This window comes from Bubalus bubalis, chromosome 3, assembly GCF_019923935.1.
Source record: "Bubalus bubalis isolate 160015118507 breed Murrah chromosome 3, NDDB_SH_1, whole genome shotgun sequence".
In the NCBI taxonomy this organism is placed as follows: Eukaryota; Metazoa; Chordata; class Mammalia; order Artiodactyla; family Bovidae; genus Bubalus; species Bubalus bubalis.
In genome coordinates, this window is record NC_059159.1 from 67250852 (window position 1) to 67270516 (window position 19665).

The 19665-nt window shown below is 40.4% G+C and overlaps 1 protein-coding gene across 1 annotated transcript in view; it reads left to right on the top strand.

Moving 5' to 3' along the window:
* GALNTL6 (polypeptide N-acetylgalactosaminyltransferase like 6) overlaps positions 1 to 19665 on the top strand; it is a 1476265-nt gene that overhangs the window by 619394 nt on the left and 837206 nt on the right. The window lies entirely within an intron of this gene.

Genomic DNA, 19665 nt, shown 5'->3' on the forward strand with positions numbered 1-19665 from the left:
ACCGCCTTCTCATGTCAGCCGTTATCAGTGCCATTATTGTTACATTTTCTATAGAAAATGCCTGAAGTGAACACATCCATCATCTCAAGGGAATGGTTGGTTACTCCCATCACTTAGGAATTGCTTGTGGCTTGTCAGTTGACAGTGCATTCAGCTTTTACTGAATTGAAGCTAAATATTAGAGTCTCAATGGAAACAAGGAGACTATTACCTACAGTTGGAGGAAAGCCTTCTCTCTGTCCACCCTTGGCTAATCCTGACCTTGCTTAGCGTACCTTTTTTCTAGTCTGTTACAATTTTCTTTTTTAGCATATGCAATGCCCAAAGTATGCCAAGAACATGACTGTGATCAGAATTTGGAGCAGTGGTGTTGTCCTGCATACTTGATAAATCTATCCAACTAATATAATATATTGACCTCAGCATTTCATCCTCCTTTAGAAACACTGGTGTGAAAGAAAAAAAAATCAGAGAAGATTAAGGGCATCCTTAGGACTAGGACTCTAAATTAAACCAATAGCATACATTAAATAAAGCTTTGTGCAAAAGCAGTTAGCCCTTTAGGAACAAAAAATCAGTGAATTCTGGTTTGGCCAACTGTTTGTTAGTTGCTTTGCTATATTCTGTCTTTATCAATTTTATTTTAAAATATAAAAACTTAACAGTTTTCTCCTTCAGTTTTATGTGAATTTGCATTTTCTAATATGGTTAACCAAAGGATTCATGTGAAGAAAAAATTAATTTTCCCCTAAACTGAATGCTGTCTGTATTGTCTAGGCCTTCTGTCTAGCAAAATTATTCCCTTGTCACCTGAAATTATCTATGGTAATTTCTACTGACCAAGAATGTTTCTAGTTATGAGAAATTTTAATACCTAATTGCCCACCATCAAAGAAGCATTAAATTGCATTGTTGGCATAATATCCTCAGAGCATAATTTCCATCCACCTCCTCCCCCGCCCCCACACTTCCAATCTTTTTATGTTTATGCAAGTGGAAAGATTTGCAGATGGAAACAGTGTAGAAAATCATTGAAGTCAAAAGAAGGTTGATATTCTCATTCTTTGCATAGAGTGTATTTTTAGGGTAACTACTACCTTTTGAGAAGAGACATTCCTAGGCAATAATGGAAAAGAAAATGGAAAAATGGAAAGCGAGACATTTTGAAAATTTTATCAGAACTACTAAGTTTACAGTATTGGAAGGTATTTTTTAAATGTTAGGGATGAAGAATGTCGCTAAAACATGGTGTGTGACGGTATTCTTATTTCCTGAGGCTTGGATATCTAATAGGAAAGTTCAGTTCAGTCGCTCAGCCATGTCCGACTCTTTGTGACCCCATGAATCCTAGTACGCCAGGCCTCCCTGTCCATCACCAACTCCCGGAGTTCACTCAGACTCACGTCCATCGAGTCAGTGATGCAGGTAATCTAGTAAAATGATAACAAAAAGGGAAAACAAACAATCTTAACAGAAGATTCCATAAGCATGCCAGGCAAACGTTAAGAGTGAGATACAGGAGAGCTCATCTCCTTGCTCAGTCCTGTGCATGGCTCTCACCTAGGCAGGAGGGGAGGTGAGATGCTGCCTCTGGTTTTGTCAAGGTATCACCTGCTGGAATCCAAACACAAAACAAAGTCTTACTGGGATCCCACTCTTCAAAGTCCTATGCTTTTGACCTTGGCTATGCTTCTCAAAATACGGGCACAGATAACTACAAGAGCATGCAACGCAACTCTATCCTTGAAAATGGGAAAGCAGCTGGACACAGATTCCAGTACTTTCAATTTAACAAAGCTATAGGTTATGGACCATAGCTTGTTTGTATGGACAGAATCTATGGAAGTGAATGCAGAATCCGTATGACTTTTCCAGTCAAATGTAACAGGTCTAAGAAACTGCATTTGCAGTCAACCAATTCCAAATACTGGCTGAGTTTATCCAACTACTCAGAGTTTATTTTTTGTGTGTCTTAGGATTTTGCAATGCAAAATATCAGGGAATACTGTCTTGCAATTTTGTTGAACTAGATCTTCATTCCAAAACACATCATTCTGGTTCTTGATCCACTGTTCTACACTATAGATCACTCTCTGTGTATTTGCTTGTGCTCTATTCCTGCTCATGTTCTCAAAAAATTTCATAATTCTAAGTGTTCCAACATGCATAATGCACAAATCTAGTCTACTGTGAAGACTAGAACTATTTAGAATATGGATTATAACAGAAATCCCAATCCGGACAGCACTTTTATTTATCCTGTTATTTACTTCTTCACTAGCATAAAACTGAACATATTCTTTGGCATCATTGTTTCATTACGCCAGTAATCAGTTTAGTTCAGTCACTCAGTCATGTCTGACTCTTTGTGACCCCATGGACTGCAGCATGCCAGGCTTCCCTGTCCATCACCAACTCCTGGAGCTTGCTCAAACTCATGTGCATCGAGTCAGTGATGCCATCCAACCATCTCATCCTCTGTCGTCGCCTTCTCCTCCTGCCTTCAATCTTTTCAGCATCAGGGTCTTTTCCAGTGAGTCAGTTCTTTGCATCAAGTGGCCAAAGTATTGGAGCTTCAGCTTTATCATCAGTCCTTTCAATGAATATTCAGGGTTGATTTCCTTTAGGATGGACTGGTTAGATCTCCTTGCAGTCCACAGGACTCTCAAGAGTCTTCTCTAACACCACAGTTCAAAAGCATCAATTTTTTGACACTCAGCTTTCTTCACAGTCCAACTCTCACCTCCATACATGACTACTGGAAAAACCATAGCTTTGACTAGACGGACCTTTGTTGGCAAAGTAATGTCTCTGCTTTTTAATATGCTGTCTAGGTTTGTTATAGCTTTTCTTCCGAGAAGCAAGCATCTTTTAATTTCATGGCTGCAGTCACCATCTGCAGTGAATTTGGAGCTCCCAAAAATAAAGTCTGTCACTGTTTCCATTGTTTCCCCATATATTTGCCATGAAGTTATGGGACCAGATGCCATGATCTTCATTTTTTGAATGTTAAGCCAGCTTTTTCACTCTCCTCTTTCATCTCCATCAAGAGGCTCTTTAGTTCCTCCTTGGTTTCTACCAAAAGGGTCATATTATCTCTATACCTGAGGTTATTGATATTTCTCCTGGCAATCTTAATTCCACCTTGTGCTTCACCCAGCCTGGCATTTCACATGATGTACTCTGCATATATTAAATAAGCAGGGTGACAATATACAGCCTTGTTGTACTCCTTTTCAATTTAAAACCAGTCTGTTTTCCCCATGTCTGGTTCTGACTGTTGCTTCTTGATCTGTACTTGGGATCAATCTGAGAGAAACCTGAGTTTCTCCTGTCATTAGAGCATCTTCCCACTGTATCTAATGCAATTTCCATAAGAACTTTACTATGAGAGCATCTGCATGGCATATGGCAGTCCCTGGCTGGCTTGGCTTCATTTTACAGACTTTTGTTTTTCTCCACCTGTATTTACAGACTTTAGTTTTTCTCCACCTCTATAATATAGCAGTATAATCTGTTATATATTAGAGTATAGCAGATTAACAAATGTTTGACATTTTCAGGTGCATAGTGGAGGGCCATATGCGTGTAATCATTCCCTGCAAATGCCTCTCCCATCTAGATTGCCACATAACATTGAGCAGAGTTCCATGTGATACAGTAGGTCCTTGTTGGTTATCCATTTCAAATATAGCAGTGTGTCCATGTCCATCCCAAATTCCCTGACTATCCCTTCTCCTGGTCCTTGCCCCCTGGCAACCATATTGCCACTTGTATTTTAATTGTGCATTTCCTTTTTATTTAGTAACCCATTTGAATGTCACAACTTTACATGGTATAGAACATCTTATTTTGACTCTAAAACATACATTTAGAGTACACAGTACATATAAAATAAGGAAAAAGGCAATCATGGAAGGATGACCTGCATAGAAAAGAAACTGATAAACTTATACATGAGTTAATTGTTAGCAAGATAAAATTGAAGAATATTTAAGCATACTCCCTGGATATGAATGCATGTGTTAGCAGTTACCACAAGTCTTCCAAACCATGCTAAAATTAACATATGTAACAAGAAATTACATGTGAGGGAAGAGAACATACATTAGATTAGGATACATAGTGTGTTAGTTGCTCAGTCATGTCTGACTCCTTGTGACCCCATGTACTGTAGCCCACCAGGCTCCTCTGCCCATGGGATTTCCCAGGCAAGAATTCTGGGGTGGATTGCCATTTCCCCAGGAGTCTTCCTGACCCAGGGATCGAACTCAGGTCTCCTGCATCGCAGGCAGATGCTTTACAATCTAAGCCAACAGAGAACACATATAGAGTCAGGAGGTATAATAGGAGAGTTGAGGTCAGCTTTGCAGAGAATTCAGGTAAATGCATCATTGATGTAAGGTTTCATTTCATGCTGTGATGAAAATATCATGATAGACATTCCACATGCATCCACATTAATTATAGTGCACTTATAATGTGCCTGAGTAGATGAGATATTTTTGAATTAAAGTAGGAGAAGGCAATGGCACCCCACTCCAGTACTCTTGCCTGGAAAATCCCATGGACGGAGGAGCCTGGTGGGCTGCAGTCCATGGGGCCGCTAAGAGTCAGACACGACTGAGCGACTTCACTTTCACTTTTCACTTTCATGCATTGGAGAAGGAAATGGCAACCCTCTCCAGTGTTCTTGCCTGGAGAATCCCAGGGACAGGGGAGCCTGGTGGGCTGCGTCTATGGGGTCTCACAGAGTCGGACACGACTGAAGCGACTTAGCAGCAGCAGCAGCAGCAGTTCTACTCTGAGGCTTCCCAGATGGCTTAGCAGTAAATAATTCACCTACCAATACAGGAGACATGGATTTGACCCATAGGTTAGGAAGATCCCCTGGAAGAGGGCATGGCAGCCCACTCCAGTATTCTTGCCTGGAAAATCGCATAGACAGAGGAGCCTGGCAGGCTCCATGGGATTGCAAAGAGTCAGACACAGCTGAGAGACTGAGCATACACACATGCATATAGTTCTACTCTGAATTGTGTCCTTCCTTTTCCTTTAACCTATATGTCAAGATAAGGAGGTTTTGGCTTCATGCCTTTGATAACAAGCAAGATACTGGATTTGAAGAGAAAATTCTGAGAGATCGCATCTCTTGAGAAAACTTAGAGGAATTTTTACAACTTCTTGTCATGGTATCATAGTGTGATTGCTTTCAGAAGTGTTGCGTTTGTATCAGGCTTTCTAGCCTAACTGTGTTCCCTGTATAATTTCAGAACCAGTGGAGAGACTGTCCCAGAAATGGTTTGCAAGTAAACTGTTATCTTTATTACTGACTGGATTTATTGGTGGGTGTGGTTTAGACCTGGGACAAGTGCGATTCCTAATACCAAATTCCAGAAGGACATGCATTCAGCCTTCCAGTCACTGACATTGTTGACAACCCCAGGACAATTGTGAGTTTCCCTGGTGGCTCAGTGGTAAAGAATCTGCCTGCAGTGCAAGAGACCTAGGTTTGATCCCTGGGTCAGGAAGATTCCCCTGAAGAAGGTCATGGCAACCCACTCCGGTATTCTTGCCTGAATAATCCCATGGACTGCTGGGGTCCAGCCCCAGCAGGATCCAGGGATACCCTCAGGATGAACGGCATCGGCGAGAGAGATGACACGGGTCCTATAATGGACCAGAACCTGATGGTCCGGAGTCGACCGATAAGAAAGTAAAGGAGAGAGAAAGAAGCTGATAGTCCTTGGTTTACACAGAAAGCCAATAAAGCCCCTGACATGGGACTTGCTCTGTTCACGGAGGCCTCAGGCGCCCTCTTGATGGGGTGAAAATGCAGAGCGCTTTCTCAAGAGGGTCTTAGAAGCCCGGGCAGGAAATTGAACTCAGAGAGCCTCTGCGCTCCAGGGGATCAGCCTGAAAAAAGGAGAGAGAGAGAGAGAGAGAATGACTCGGGGAGACCAAGCTTAGGTGGAACAGGGTCTGCAGCTTTATTTACAAAAAGAGTTTTTATACCCTGAGTTACACATTTCCAGAAGTGAAAGATACAGAGTCATGCAGAGTCAGCTCAACATTACATCAGTTTGACCTTCATCGGGACCAGGTTGTTTTCTGCATACCTTTCCATTTACAAGGGTCTTTGTGTTATGTACATTATCTTCTGGCCCGGAGGCCTATTGACATTTTATGACCTTTTTCTGATAAACGTGGGTCAACCAGAAAACTTGTTTTTTCCCTTAAAGTGTTTTTTCTTTATTTTTCCAATCTGCATCACCCTCTGAAAGTACTAAATAAAGTTACACTCTTATGGAGCAAAAGGTGTAGTGGGTTACAACAAAGAAGGAACTTATTAACTCAAGGTCTTATGTTGCTAATGCCAAGACTATTACTTGTTTTTCCTACATTCTAACTATATTAACTAATGCACTCCCAGGCACACAATGGGTGAAGGATATGGAGACTTGGCAGCAAGCATTGGCTCAACAATGAAACCCTTTACCAGTACTATCTAATAATTTTTCACCCCTCAAAGGGCTCTATGCTCATTAGGACTTATATTTATTTATTTTTTTTCATGTGACTTACTTTATTTTATTTTTTTTTAATTTTATTTTATTTTACTTTTAGAATGCTTGGGCTTCCCGTGCCTCTCATGGTTGGGAAGTTGTGATCAATCATGTGCGTTAGTTGCAAGAGTATGGATAAACCTGCCAAGCAAGCTAGAATGCCAACAGAAGTTTGAATTGAAATACTCCTTTCATACCCAGGAGACTTATTAACTAGAGCCCTAAGTTGATCTTCTTCAGAGAAAGGTGGTCAGGGATAGCCCCCTGTTAATGTCAGAAGAGTTGGTGAAAAGCATAATATAGTAAACAGTAGACAGACAGACTTTGGTTTTGGAGTAGATGCTCAAGCAGGTCCAGGGAGTCCCTCAAGTCCTGATCCACCTTGCCTATCAGGTCTCCTCCGCATGATCTTGTCTTGGGTGGGATCTCCCATGCTGGCTCCTGGCATCGGACAGGGGAGCCTGGCAGACTACGGTCCATGGGGTCGCACAGAGTCAGACACGACTGAGCACAGATGACAGTTGTAGAGCTTAGGGCCTCAGGGGCAGAAAGAGATGTCTGATCAGTACACCACAGTGGGTTCCCATGCAGAAAACTGAAGCAGAAGCTGAGCCAAGCATAAGATCCATAACTCTAACTCAGCGATCATGTGACTTCCTTCTCCTAGAGAGGATGTGTGGGAGGATGGAGAGAGGCTGGGTATTTCTCTAACAGCTGGGACCATTTATGGAGGGAAACGACCTCCCCCTCCCCTGGATGACCTGGGCACAGTGTTGATCAATACTTTGCATACAAGAAGAAAGGTCGATTCTCCATATACACATTTTTTGAGTAATTTATACTGCATAATAATTACTGAAGAGTTAAATATCTTGACTTGGACTGTGATGCTGAACCAAGCAATGGTCGTTTTGAGTTTCTACATATCCAGTTTACTAACAGGGTGCTAGCTTTTTTTCTCTGAGTATTTAAGATATTTAAAATTGGTGCCAGGTTTACTGTGATCTATTCAGTTATTTCTTTTTCTGCTGATGGTTATCCCTCTGATTCCTTTCCTTTTGCATTCATATCATGAGGAGATAAAATATAAAGAGATCAAGTGAATTACAATTTGAAAATATAAATTGTAAATATAATTAAATTTTGTGAGTCAACTTTGAGTTTATTTTCTTGCTGTTTAGTCACTATTCTGACTCTTTTCAACCCCATGGACTGCAGCATGCCAGGCTTCCCTGTTCTTCACTAACTCTCAGAGTTTGCTCAGACTCGCGTCCTTTGAGTCGGTGATGCCATCCAACCATCTCATCCTCTATGGTCCCCTTCTCCTCCTGCCCTCAATCTTTCCCAGCATCAGGGTCTGTTAAAATGAGCAGGGTCTTCACATCAGGTAGCCAATATATTGGAGCTTCAGTTTCAACATCAGTCCTTCCAATGAATATTCAGGTTTGACTTCCTTTAAGATTGACTAGTTTGATCTCTTTGCAGTCCAAGGGACTCTCAAGAGTCTTCTTGAGTTTATTAGGAAAAATAATTATGTGTGTCGTTTGTTTTAACTATAGTGCAGTGAAAGTGATAGAATGATATTTAATTTCACATGAAATAGAAAAATATGATTTTGCTGCTGTAACTCAGAGCTATTGAATGCTAGAATTTATTCACAGAGATGTTTGAGGTTAACCATACAATAGTGCGCAAGGGCTTTCTTAAAATTTCTTAGATTCAAGGCTACTTAAAAAATGGGGAGTTGTTGACAAATATATAGAATCAGGTAACCATCATTAAAATTGAGACATCAAACATTTCAGTCACCCCCAAAGTTCCCCATGTCCCCTTTGCAAGAAATCTCCCATTCTTCTATCCCTCAACCAGCAGTGATCTGACTTCTGTCCCTAAATTTTTGCCTTTCCCAGAATATTCTACAAATAGAATCATGCAGCATGTAGCTTTTTGTGTCTGGCATCTTTCATTTAGCACAGTGTCTTTGAGATTAATCCCTGTTGTTGCACATATCAGTAGTCTGTCCCTTTATTACTGAGTAAAATCCTGTCATATGGATTGTTACCTATTCACCAGTCCATGGGCATTTGGTTTGCTTCCAGTTTGGGGCTATGATGAATAAAGCTACTGTGAACATTCACATTCAAAAGAAAAACTGAGAAGGCACTGGCTTCCTTTCATGTTTTCATTATGATTTATTCCTGAAGTTGATTGTTTTCTTTGAACAAGTTGACAAGTGAATTCTGAAGCAAGTTTCGCTAAAAGACTTGCGCCCTCCAATCATGTGAAAGTACTGTCACCAGAGAGGCAGGAAATGTGTCCTTTGAGTCGAATGCTACTCTAGCCTAGGGTGTGTCTAAACATGATTGGAAAAAGAAAAAAAAAAAAAAAAGAACAATTTATCATAAGCAGCATATTGAGAAAGGAATGACCAGGATCAACAGATAGGAAATAACCTTTCAAAATGGTCATTTGGTTTTGTTTTACTGCACTTCACTTTTTAAAAATTAATTTCTGTTGGGCTTCTCTGGTGACTCCGTGCTAAAGAACCTGCCTGCCAATGCAGGAGATGTGATTCCGATCCCTGGTCTTGTAAGATCCCCTGGAGAAGGAAATGGCAACCCACTCTAGTATTCTTGCCTGGGAAATCTCATGGACAGGGGAGCCTGAAGGGCTGCAGTCCATGGCGTTGCAAAGAGTCCTACACAACTGAGCAACTTTCATTTTAATTGTAAATTTTGTTAGTGGCCTCATGCAAACTACTGTAGCTATTAGCACATTAGTGTGTTTCTAAGGGTCATGAAAGAAAAGCCTTGATAGAATAACAATGAAAATGTACACAAGGATCTCTCCCACCGAATAAAGCCTGAAAGACATGGAAGACTTTTTATCAGTGTAACTGACAATGTTATAGTATTGAAGTGAAATCCTCCAGGGAGAGAGAACAGTTGAAGAGTTGTCAGACATTTAATCTTTGGAGTGAATGACAGCTCATAAAGCAGATGCTTTGAAAGGAGGAAGGAGGAAAACACAGGGCATGGGGTCTGAAAGACTGGCCTTGGGAAAGTCATGCACACACACAAAAACTTCTAGACATGACCTAAATATGTCTCGTAACTTTTTCAATGTAAACATTGCTCACAATTGTACATTTGACTCCAGACCAGAGTTCTCAAACTCTAAAACCTAGTTGCTTATTACTGTGTTATTCTGCTTCAAATTATGGTAAAAATATAAAAGTTGAAATTACAATGAATTGCAATGTATTAGTTTATTAAGACCCAACCAAAATGTAATTGCTTTTTTTATTAAAGATTTTTTTTCTTATGCAAACCATTTTTTTTAAATCTTTATTGAATATATTACAATATTGCTTTGATTTTATGTTTTTGATTTTTTGGCCACAGGCATGTGGGAACTTAAGATCCCCAACCAGGGATCAAACCCATACACCCTGCATTGGAATGCAAAGTCTTAATCACTGGACTACCAGGGAAGTCCCCATAATTGCTTTTTACTTTTATTTATTTTTAATTGGAGGTTAATTGCTTTACAATATTGTGTTGGCTTCTGCCATACATCAATGTGAATCTGTAATTGCTTTTTAAATTATGGAAAGAAACTAGAAAATCAGGTACAAATTCATGATTGGTCATTACTGTCATTTATGGGACCTTTATTTCAGTCATAAATATATATATATTCATAGGATTGTGTTAGTCTCTCAGTCGTGTCTGACTCTTTGCGACCCCATGAATTGCAGCTGCCAGGCTCCTCTGTCCATGGGATTTTCCAGTCAAGAATACTGGAGTGGATTGCCATTCCCTTCTCCAGGGGATCTCCCCAAAATCCCACATTGCAGGCAGAGCCTTTACCACCTGAGCCATTGGGGAAGACAGTCATAGGATTATATTATATGTATTTTTAATTCTAATTGTATGTAATTTTGTTACCCTCAAGTGTCAATATATAAGGCTCCAAATGGAACACATTTACTAAAAAGACTAATAGCTAAATATGAGATTGCATTACCACATCAGTGATACAGAAAAATCATACTTAGATAAACGTTAAACTGCTGGGTTTTCACTATGCCGTCATCATTGCAAACTTTCATGGCACTACTGCTAAAGTCAGTCTCTAGAAGTGGTGGTGGTTAATACATCACTAGGAAATACCAATGTGCTTCAAACTCAGGCAGTTATTTCTGTTATGTGTGACCTTGGTAGTAAAGTCAGTATTTCGGATTAGTGTGACTATAAAGTCATCCAAATTTTAAAGTTTCACTAGGAGTTAGAAAATATTGAACTCACAGAAGTGCAACTAATTTTTGGAAGTTTGACATCAAACTAGATCAGAGTTGATCTTGGAGTCAGTCTTAGGAGATTATTGTTTTTCAGCATTTGAATAATGAAAGAGTTACAGTGTTTAGATATGGGGATTTTCCCATAACTGAAAAAAAGAAATGGTGTCATATCATGTGTTGTTGCTTACTGGCTAAGTTGTATCCAACTCTCTGTGACCCCCTGGACTGTAGCCCGCCAGGCTCCTTGTTCATGGGATTTCCTAGGCAAGAATACTGGAGGGTGTACCTATTCCCTTCTCCCAGAGGTCTTCCCAACACAGGGATCAAACTTGAGTATCTGGCATATCCTGCTTGACAGGCAGATCCTTTACCACTGAGCCACCAGGGAAACCTGTCTTACATCATAGACATGGTTAATATCAGAATTATTAAAATGATGACAGGCAAAGGCCTAAAGCTGTTTATTATAATGATCACTTCTGTATTGGTCTACTGTTTGATAATGATGTTAAGATAAATAAAAGAAAAAAAAAACACACAGAACAGAGTCTATGTAGATATCCCATGCCTACTTGCTTGTGTTATATACTTACATATTTCTATATGAATATCTTAATATAGAAACTTCAGTGTGAAACTCTAAAGTCACCGATGCTTGAAGTACACTCATTTCCTTTTTCCATATGTAAAGCTTTTTTTAATAATTTTTATTGGAGTATAATTGACTGACAATGTTGTGTTAGTAAAACATTAACTCCTCCTCCAACCCAGTATCAAACCAGTGACCTAAGGATAACTATACTGAGATATACTACAGTCCTCCACTCTACCAGCTGAGCCATCGAAGGAAGTGCTCTCATTTCTTGATTAGCAACTATTGTATATTTCAAAGGTATCTCTAATTTTTTTACAGTCTTTCAAATTAATACAATTTATTTATTTTAAAATGCTTTCTCTTTTGAAAAATTGATCTCATTTACTTTGATACCAGCTTGCCAGATGATTTTAGTTACTCTCATAGGACATTGCACATACACAGGATTTAGACTTCAGTTCAGTTCAGTTCAGCCGCTCAGTCGTGTCTGACTCTTTACGACCCCATGAATCGCAGCACACCAGGCCTCCCTGTCCATCACCAGCTCGCAGAGTTCATTCAGACTCACGTCCATCAAGTCAGTGGTGTCATCCAGCCATCTCATCCTCTGTCGTCCCCTTCTCCTCCTGCACCCAATCCCTCCCAACATCAGAGTCTTTTCCAAAGAGTCAACTCTTCTCATGAGGTGGCCAAAGTACTGGAGTTTCAGCTTTAGCATCATTCCCCCCAAAGAAATCCCAGGGCTGATCTCCTTCAGAATGGACTGGTTGGATCTTCTTGCAATCTAAGGAACTCTTAAGAGTCTTCTCCAACACCACAGTTCTACTGTATTTGGGGGCTTCCCTGGTGGCTCCAATGGTAAAGAATATGCTTGCAATGCAAGAGACCTGGGTTCAATCCCTGGGTCCTCCAGAAAGATCCTCTGGAAAAGAAAATGGCAACCCACTCCAGTATTCTTGCCTGGGAAATCCCATGGACAGAGGAGCCTGGTAAGTTACAATCCACAGGGTCACAAAGAGTCGGACACAACTGAGTGACTAACACTGTATTTTGAATTGGAAATTTTGGACAGGGTTTCCATTGGAACAATGGATCCCTGACAATAGAACTTTGATTTTCTTGTATCTTCAGCCCATAATGTAATGTTCATCATGTGATAAATATTAATTTTTGTTAGGTGTTGAATAAATACAGAAAAAAAATCCAGAGAAAATCCAGAAAAACAAAACAAAAAATAAGCCATTGTCAGAATCACATCTGTTAAGTTTCAAGGTATGTCCTTTGCTATCTTAAACCATGATAAAGATGATTAAAAAGTTGGCAGAAGTTTGTGAAGCAGAAATAGATTCTCAATTTTAATTCCTTTAAGAAAAATGGAAATTTGATGTAACGATGCATTCTATTCAGTAAGATTAATCTTACTATAGGAATTCTAAATTTGTTCCCTCTTTATCATGTTTCCAGGCTTCCCTGGTGCCTCAGACAGTAAAGAATATGCCTGTAGTGCTAGAGAACCAGGTTCAACCTCTGGGTCAGGAAGATCTCCTAGAGAAAGAAATGGCAACCCACTCCAGTGGTGTTGCCTAGAGAATTCCGTACACAGAGGGTCCTTGTGGCCTACAGTCCATGGGGGTTGCAAAGAGTCAGACATGACTGAGTGACTAACACTATTATATATAGTGTTATATATATATAAAACATATATATATATGTGTGTTATATATATATAACACTATTATATATATATATATATATATATATATATATAATAGTAACACTATTATAGTTCCACTCATGGCAGTTTAATGAGATAAGAGGTAATGATTAAATTCAGCTTATTTATTTAAGAAATATAGAACAATCGGCCATTTTTAAAAAGCTAGCATCAGTGTTAGTGATGAAAGACTGGATACATTGCTCCTGAGATGATGAGGTGAAATGAATATCTGGGCTCACTGCTTCTACTTAACACTGTACTATAGATTATAGTTGAGACAGTTGGGCAAGAAAAAGAGGTAAAATGATCCAAATTAGAAAAGAAGAGTTAAAACTTCTTTATTGGCAGATGACATAATGTTATAAAGAAAACCATAGGGAATCCACTGAGAAAGCTAGCAGAACTAATAAACAATGTCAGCAAGGTACTCGGGTATAACACCAATATATGAAAATCGTTTTATTTGTATACACTTGCAGTGAATACTCTGAATATAGCTCTAAAGAAAACAATTCCCCATAAAATCAAAATGAATAAAATATTTAGGAATTAACTGAACAAAGAGATGTAAAACTTACACTTTGATAACTACAAAACATTGTGGAATGAAAGGGAAGAGATGAAGAAGCATCCCATATTTGTGAATCAGAAGAGTTAATATTACCTCAGCAGAACACTCAAAGCTGAGCTATAGATTGAGAGAAATTCCCATACAAATCCCAGACGACTTCTCTTTAGAAGTTGACAAGCTGATTCTAAAATTCATGTGAAATTGCAAGGGACCCAGCATAGACAGGACAATCCTGAATAACAGCAAACAAATGGGATAACACACATTTCCTGATTTCAAATTTATTGCATGTCAACAGTAATCAATACAGTGTAGTATGTGGATAGATATATAGATGAATAGAGTATATTTGAGAGTCCAGAAATAGTTCCATATGTCCTGGACAAATTGATTTTTTGACAAGGGTGCCAAAACCATTCAATGTAGAACAAATAATCTTCTAAACAAACGGTACTTGGACAACCAGGAGACCACATGTAAAAGAAAGTTGTTGGACCCTTAACTCAGACCTCAAAAAAAAAGAAAGTGAAAATGAAAATCACTCAGTCATGTCCTACTCTTTGTGACCCCATGGACTATACAGTCCATGGAATTCTCCAGGCCAGAATACTGGAGTGGATAGCCTTTCCCTATTCCAGGGATCTTTGCAACCCAAGGAACAAACCCAGGTCTCCCACTTTCCAGGCAGATTCTTTACCAACTACCACAGAAGGTGAGCATAAAACATACCAATGACCTCAATGTCAGAGCTGAAACTGTAAGACTCAGAAGAAAACACAGAAGTAAATCATCATGACCTATGATTTGATAAAGGCTTTTCTGATGGCTCAGATTAGGGTAAAGAATCCACCTGCAATGCAGGAGACACAAGAGAGGGGTTCAATCTCAGGGTCAGGAAGATCCCCAGGAGGAGGAAATAGCACACCTCTCCAGTATTCTTGCCTGTGAAATCGCATGGATAGAGGAGGCTGGTGGGCTACAGACCATGGGGTTGCAAAGAGTCTGACACAGCTGAATGACTGAGCATGTTCTTGTGCATCATGCCAAAAGCATAAGGAACAAAAGAAATAGATAAATTGACCTTCATCAAAATTAAATGCATCAAACTTTTATGCTTCAAAGGACACCATCAAGAATGCAAAATGACAACCCACAGTAATGGAGAAATATTTGCAAATTGTGTGTCTGATAAGAAATTTGTATCTAGAATATATAAAAACTTATACTTTAATAATAAAAAGACCAATGACCCAGTTAAACTATAGACATATGATCTGAATACTCATTTCTTCATGGAAGATATGGAAACAGCCAATACATCCATGAAAAATGCTCAATGCCCTTAGTCATCTAGGAAAAAAAAAGAAGTGTTAGTCGATCAGTTGTGTCCAACTGTTTGTGACCCCATGACTGTAACCCGCAGGCTCCTGTGTCCTTGGAACTCTCCAGGCAAGAGTACTGAAGTGGGTTGTCATTCCCTTCTCCAGGGGATCTTCCTGACCCAGGGATCGAACCCAGGTCTCCGGCACTGCAGGTGGATTCTTTATTGTCTGAGCCACAGGGAAGCCCAGTCATCTGGGAAATACGTATCCAAACAAAAATGAGTTACTACTTCACAGCCACTGTGTGTGTGCTTGGTTGCTCAGTGTCATGTGCGACACTCTGTGACCACATAGACTAGCCTACCAGGCTCTCTGTCCATGGGATTCTCCAGGCAAGAAGAGTGGTATGGGTTGCCATTTCCTCCTCCAGAGAATCTTCTTGACCCAGGGATCTAACCCGAGTCTTTTGTGTTTCCTGCAATGGCAGGCAGATTCTTTACCACTAGCGCCACCTAAGAAGTCAAATAATAAATGTTGGTGATGATGTGGAGAGAGTAGAACCCTCGTACGCTGACAGTGGGAATGTAAAGTAGTGTGAGTGCATTAGAAAATACGCTTGCAGTTCCTCTAACAATTAAGCACAGTTACCATATGACCCAGAAATTCTACCATCAAGAATACACCAAAGGGAAATGAAAACATGTCTACACAGAAGTCACATATGAATGTTTATAGGAGCATTATTCATAATAGTCAAAAGGTGACAACAACCCAGCTGTTTATCAGTAAGTCACTGGTTAAATAAAACATGGTAAGTCATATCATGGGCTTTCCTTGTGGCTCAGCTGGTAAAGAATCTGCCTGTAATGGAGGAGACCTGGTTTCGATCCCCTGGGTTAGGAAGATCCTTTGGAGAAGGGAGAGGCTATCAGTAGTAATCTTGATACAAAGATGACATCACCCTTGTGGCAGAAAGCAAAGAATAACTGAAGAGTCTCTTGATGAAAGTGAAAGAGGAGAGTGAAAAACGTTGGCTTAAAACTTAACATTCAGAAAAACTAAGATCATGGCATCTCTGTCATGTACAACTCTTTGGGACCCCATGGACTATATAGTCCATGGAATTCTCCAGGCGAGAATACTGGAGTGGGTAGCCTTTCCATTCTTCAGGGGATCTTCCCAACCCAGGGATTGAACCCAGGCCTCCTGCATTGCAGGCAGATTCTTTACCAGCTGAGCCACAAGGGAAGCCCAAGAATACTGGAGTGGGTAGCCTATCCCTTCTCCAGGGGATCTTCTCAACCCAAAAATTGAACTGGGGACTCCTGCATCACAGGCGGATTCTTTAGAAACTGAGCTATCAGGTAAGCTATCCGGTCCCATCACTTCATGGCAAATAGATGGGGAAACAATGGAAACACTGACAGACTTTATTTGGGGGGCTCCAAAATCCTGCAGGTGGTGACTGCAGCCATGAAATTAAAAGACACTTGCTCCTTGGAAGAAAAACTATGACCAATCTAGACAGCATACTAAAAAGCAGTTACTTTGCCAACAAAAGTCTGTCTAGTCAAAGCTATGATTTTTCCAGTAGTTACGTACAGATGAGAGAGTTGGACTATAAAGAAAGCTGAGTGCCGAAGAATTGATGCTTTCGAACTGTGGTGCTGGAGAAGACTTTTGAGAGTTCCTTGGATTACAAGGAGATGAACCAGTCCATCCTAAATTGCCGGGGACCAGCCCCGGCTGATCCAGGGTATTCGAAGGAGAGACGGCTAGGCGAGGGTCAGGGAATAACTGCTTAATTACACTTTAATTAAGGATACAAAGAGTAATAGAATAAGGATAGCTCAGTGAGGAAATTCAGTGGAGAAAAGCGGCTGAAATAAGGATAGCTCAGTAGGAAAATTCAGTGGAGAAAAGAAGCTGAGTGGCTTGGTTTACGCGGAAAATCAATATAACCCGTGACACCAGGTTAGCTCTGACCACGGAGGCCGCAGGCGCCCTCTCGAATAGCGGAAGGTGCCCCACCTTAGACACCTTCTCGAGTGGGTCTTAGAAGCCCAGGCAAATAAATGGTCGCAGAGGACATCCGCGCTCCAGATGGACACTCAGCTGGAATTTGGGAGAGAAAGTGACATGGGGAGACCAAGTTTCAGTGAACAAGGCCCACACTTTATTTTCCAAAGTAGTTTTTATACCTTAAGTTATGCATAGAGGATAATGGGGGAAGGGGTAGAGTCATGCAGCAAGCCAGGCTTTTTTCCTGTAAACTTATCATATGCAAAAGTTCAGGTGATAGACATCATCTTCTGGCCAGGAGGCCTGTTAACATTTTAAGAAACTTATCTTTCTCTAAAGGTGATTATTCCAAAGTCAGGCGCCAGCCTTCCAAAAAGCATTGGACAAAGCTGCATTTTACATTTCTATACACCCATTATATCAATCAATACACTGCCAAGGACACAGTAGGTAAGGAGTATGGAGACTTAGCAGCAAACATTGGCCCAATAAGTGAAAAACCCTTCACCAATACAATTTCTAATCAATCTTTTAACTACTCAAAGGAATCTGTGTTTAGGCAGTTTAGAACATCTCCTGCCTCTCACAGTTGGGAGGCTCTGAACAATCACATGTGGCCGGAAAAACCCATTCAGGCAGGCTAGAGGATTTCCAAAGGAGTTTGTAGGTTGAAACACTGTCACATCCAGGAATTATTAACTGGAGCTGTAAGCTAACTCTCTTTTCAGAGAGAGGTAGTGGGGGACAGCCCCCCGTAAAGTCAGAGGTGTAGGTGAAAGCACAAAGCAGAAAGTAGGCAGACTCTGGTTTTGGGGGTAGATGCTCGAGAATTTCCAGGGGGACTCCTGAGGCTCGATCCCGCCTTTGCGTATGCCGAGCCTCCTTCCTCATGACCTTTGTCATGGGCGGAGTTCCTCACGCTGGCTCCCGACAGTGATAGAATTCCAGTTGAGCTATTACAGATCCTCACTCAATATGCAATATGCCGGCTCCCAGCACTAAATGAAATCAGTCCTGAATATTCATTGAAAGGACTGATGCTGAAGCTGAAGCTCCAATTCTTTGGCCACCGGATGGGAAGAACTGAATCATTGGAAAAGACCCTGATGCTGGGAAAGAGTGAAGGCAGGAGGAAAAGAGGACAACAGAGGATGAGATGGTTGGGTGGCATCACTGACTCGATGGACATGAGTTTGAACAAGCTCCAGGAGTTGGTAATGGACAGGGAAGCTGCACAGTGCTGCAGTCCATGGGGTTGCAAAGAGCTGGACATGACTGAGCAACTGAATTGAACTGAACTGAACTGAAGTGGTATCATGGAAGATGACTCAGTCATAAAAAGGAACAGAATACTTATAAATGCTACATCTTTGGACTTCCCTGGTGGCTCAGATGGTAAAGCGTCTGCCTACAATGCAGGAGACCCGGGTTCAATCCCTGGGATGGGAAGATCTCCTGGAGAAGGAAATGGCAACCCCCTCCAGTATTCTTGCCTGGAGAATCCCATGGACAGAGGAGTCTGGTTGACTATAGTCCATGGGGTCACAAAGAGTCGGACATGACTGAGCGACTTTACTTCACTTGGTTAACCTTGAAAACATTATGCTAAGTGAAAAAAATTCCATATAATATATGCTTCTGTCTGCATGAATGTCCACAATAGAAAAATCTGAGAAACAGAATGTGTAAATAGTGATTCTCTAGGGCTATGAGTGGACAAAAATCAGGGTAGTTATAACTAAGGCTATGAGATTTTTTTTTTAATTGGAGTATAATTGCTTTACAATGTTGTGTGAGTTTCTGCTGTACAATGAAGTGAATCAGCTTTATGTATACATGTGTCCCCTCCCTCTTGGACCTCCCCGGTACCCTCCCCCCATCCCACCCCTCTGTCATCACAGAGCACTGAGTGGAGCTCCCTGTGCTCTACAGAAGCTTCCCAGTGGCCATCTGTTTTACTCACCATAGTGTCTGTATGACAATCCTACTCTCCCAATTCATTCCACCTGCCCCTTCTGCCACAGTGTCCACAAGTCCATTAAATACATTTTCTACGTTCGTCTCTTCATTCCTGTCCTAGAAATAGGTTTATCTGTCCCATTTTTCAAGATTCTATATATATGTGTGTTAATGATCTTTTTCTCTTTTATTTTTTTACTTACTTCACTCTGCATGACAGATTCTAGGTCCATTCGCATCTCTACAAATGACCTAATTTTATTCCTTTTGCTAACATTCCATTGTATACATGTAGCACATCTTCTTTATCTATTCATCTGTGGTTGGCCATTTAGGTTGCTTCTATGTCCTGGCTATTGTAAATAATGCAGCTATGAACAGTGGGCTACATGTGTCTTTTTGAATTATGGTTTTCTCAGGGTACATGCCCAGTAATAGAATCACTGAATTAAACAGTAGTTTTGTTTTTAGTTTTTTAAGGAACTCCATGAGACTTGTTTTCATTGATGAATATATTCTAAAATCTGTTGTGATAATGGTTACACATATCTATAAATAAAGTAAAAATCCATGAGTTGTACACTTTACCTGATGCAACAAATGAATTGGA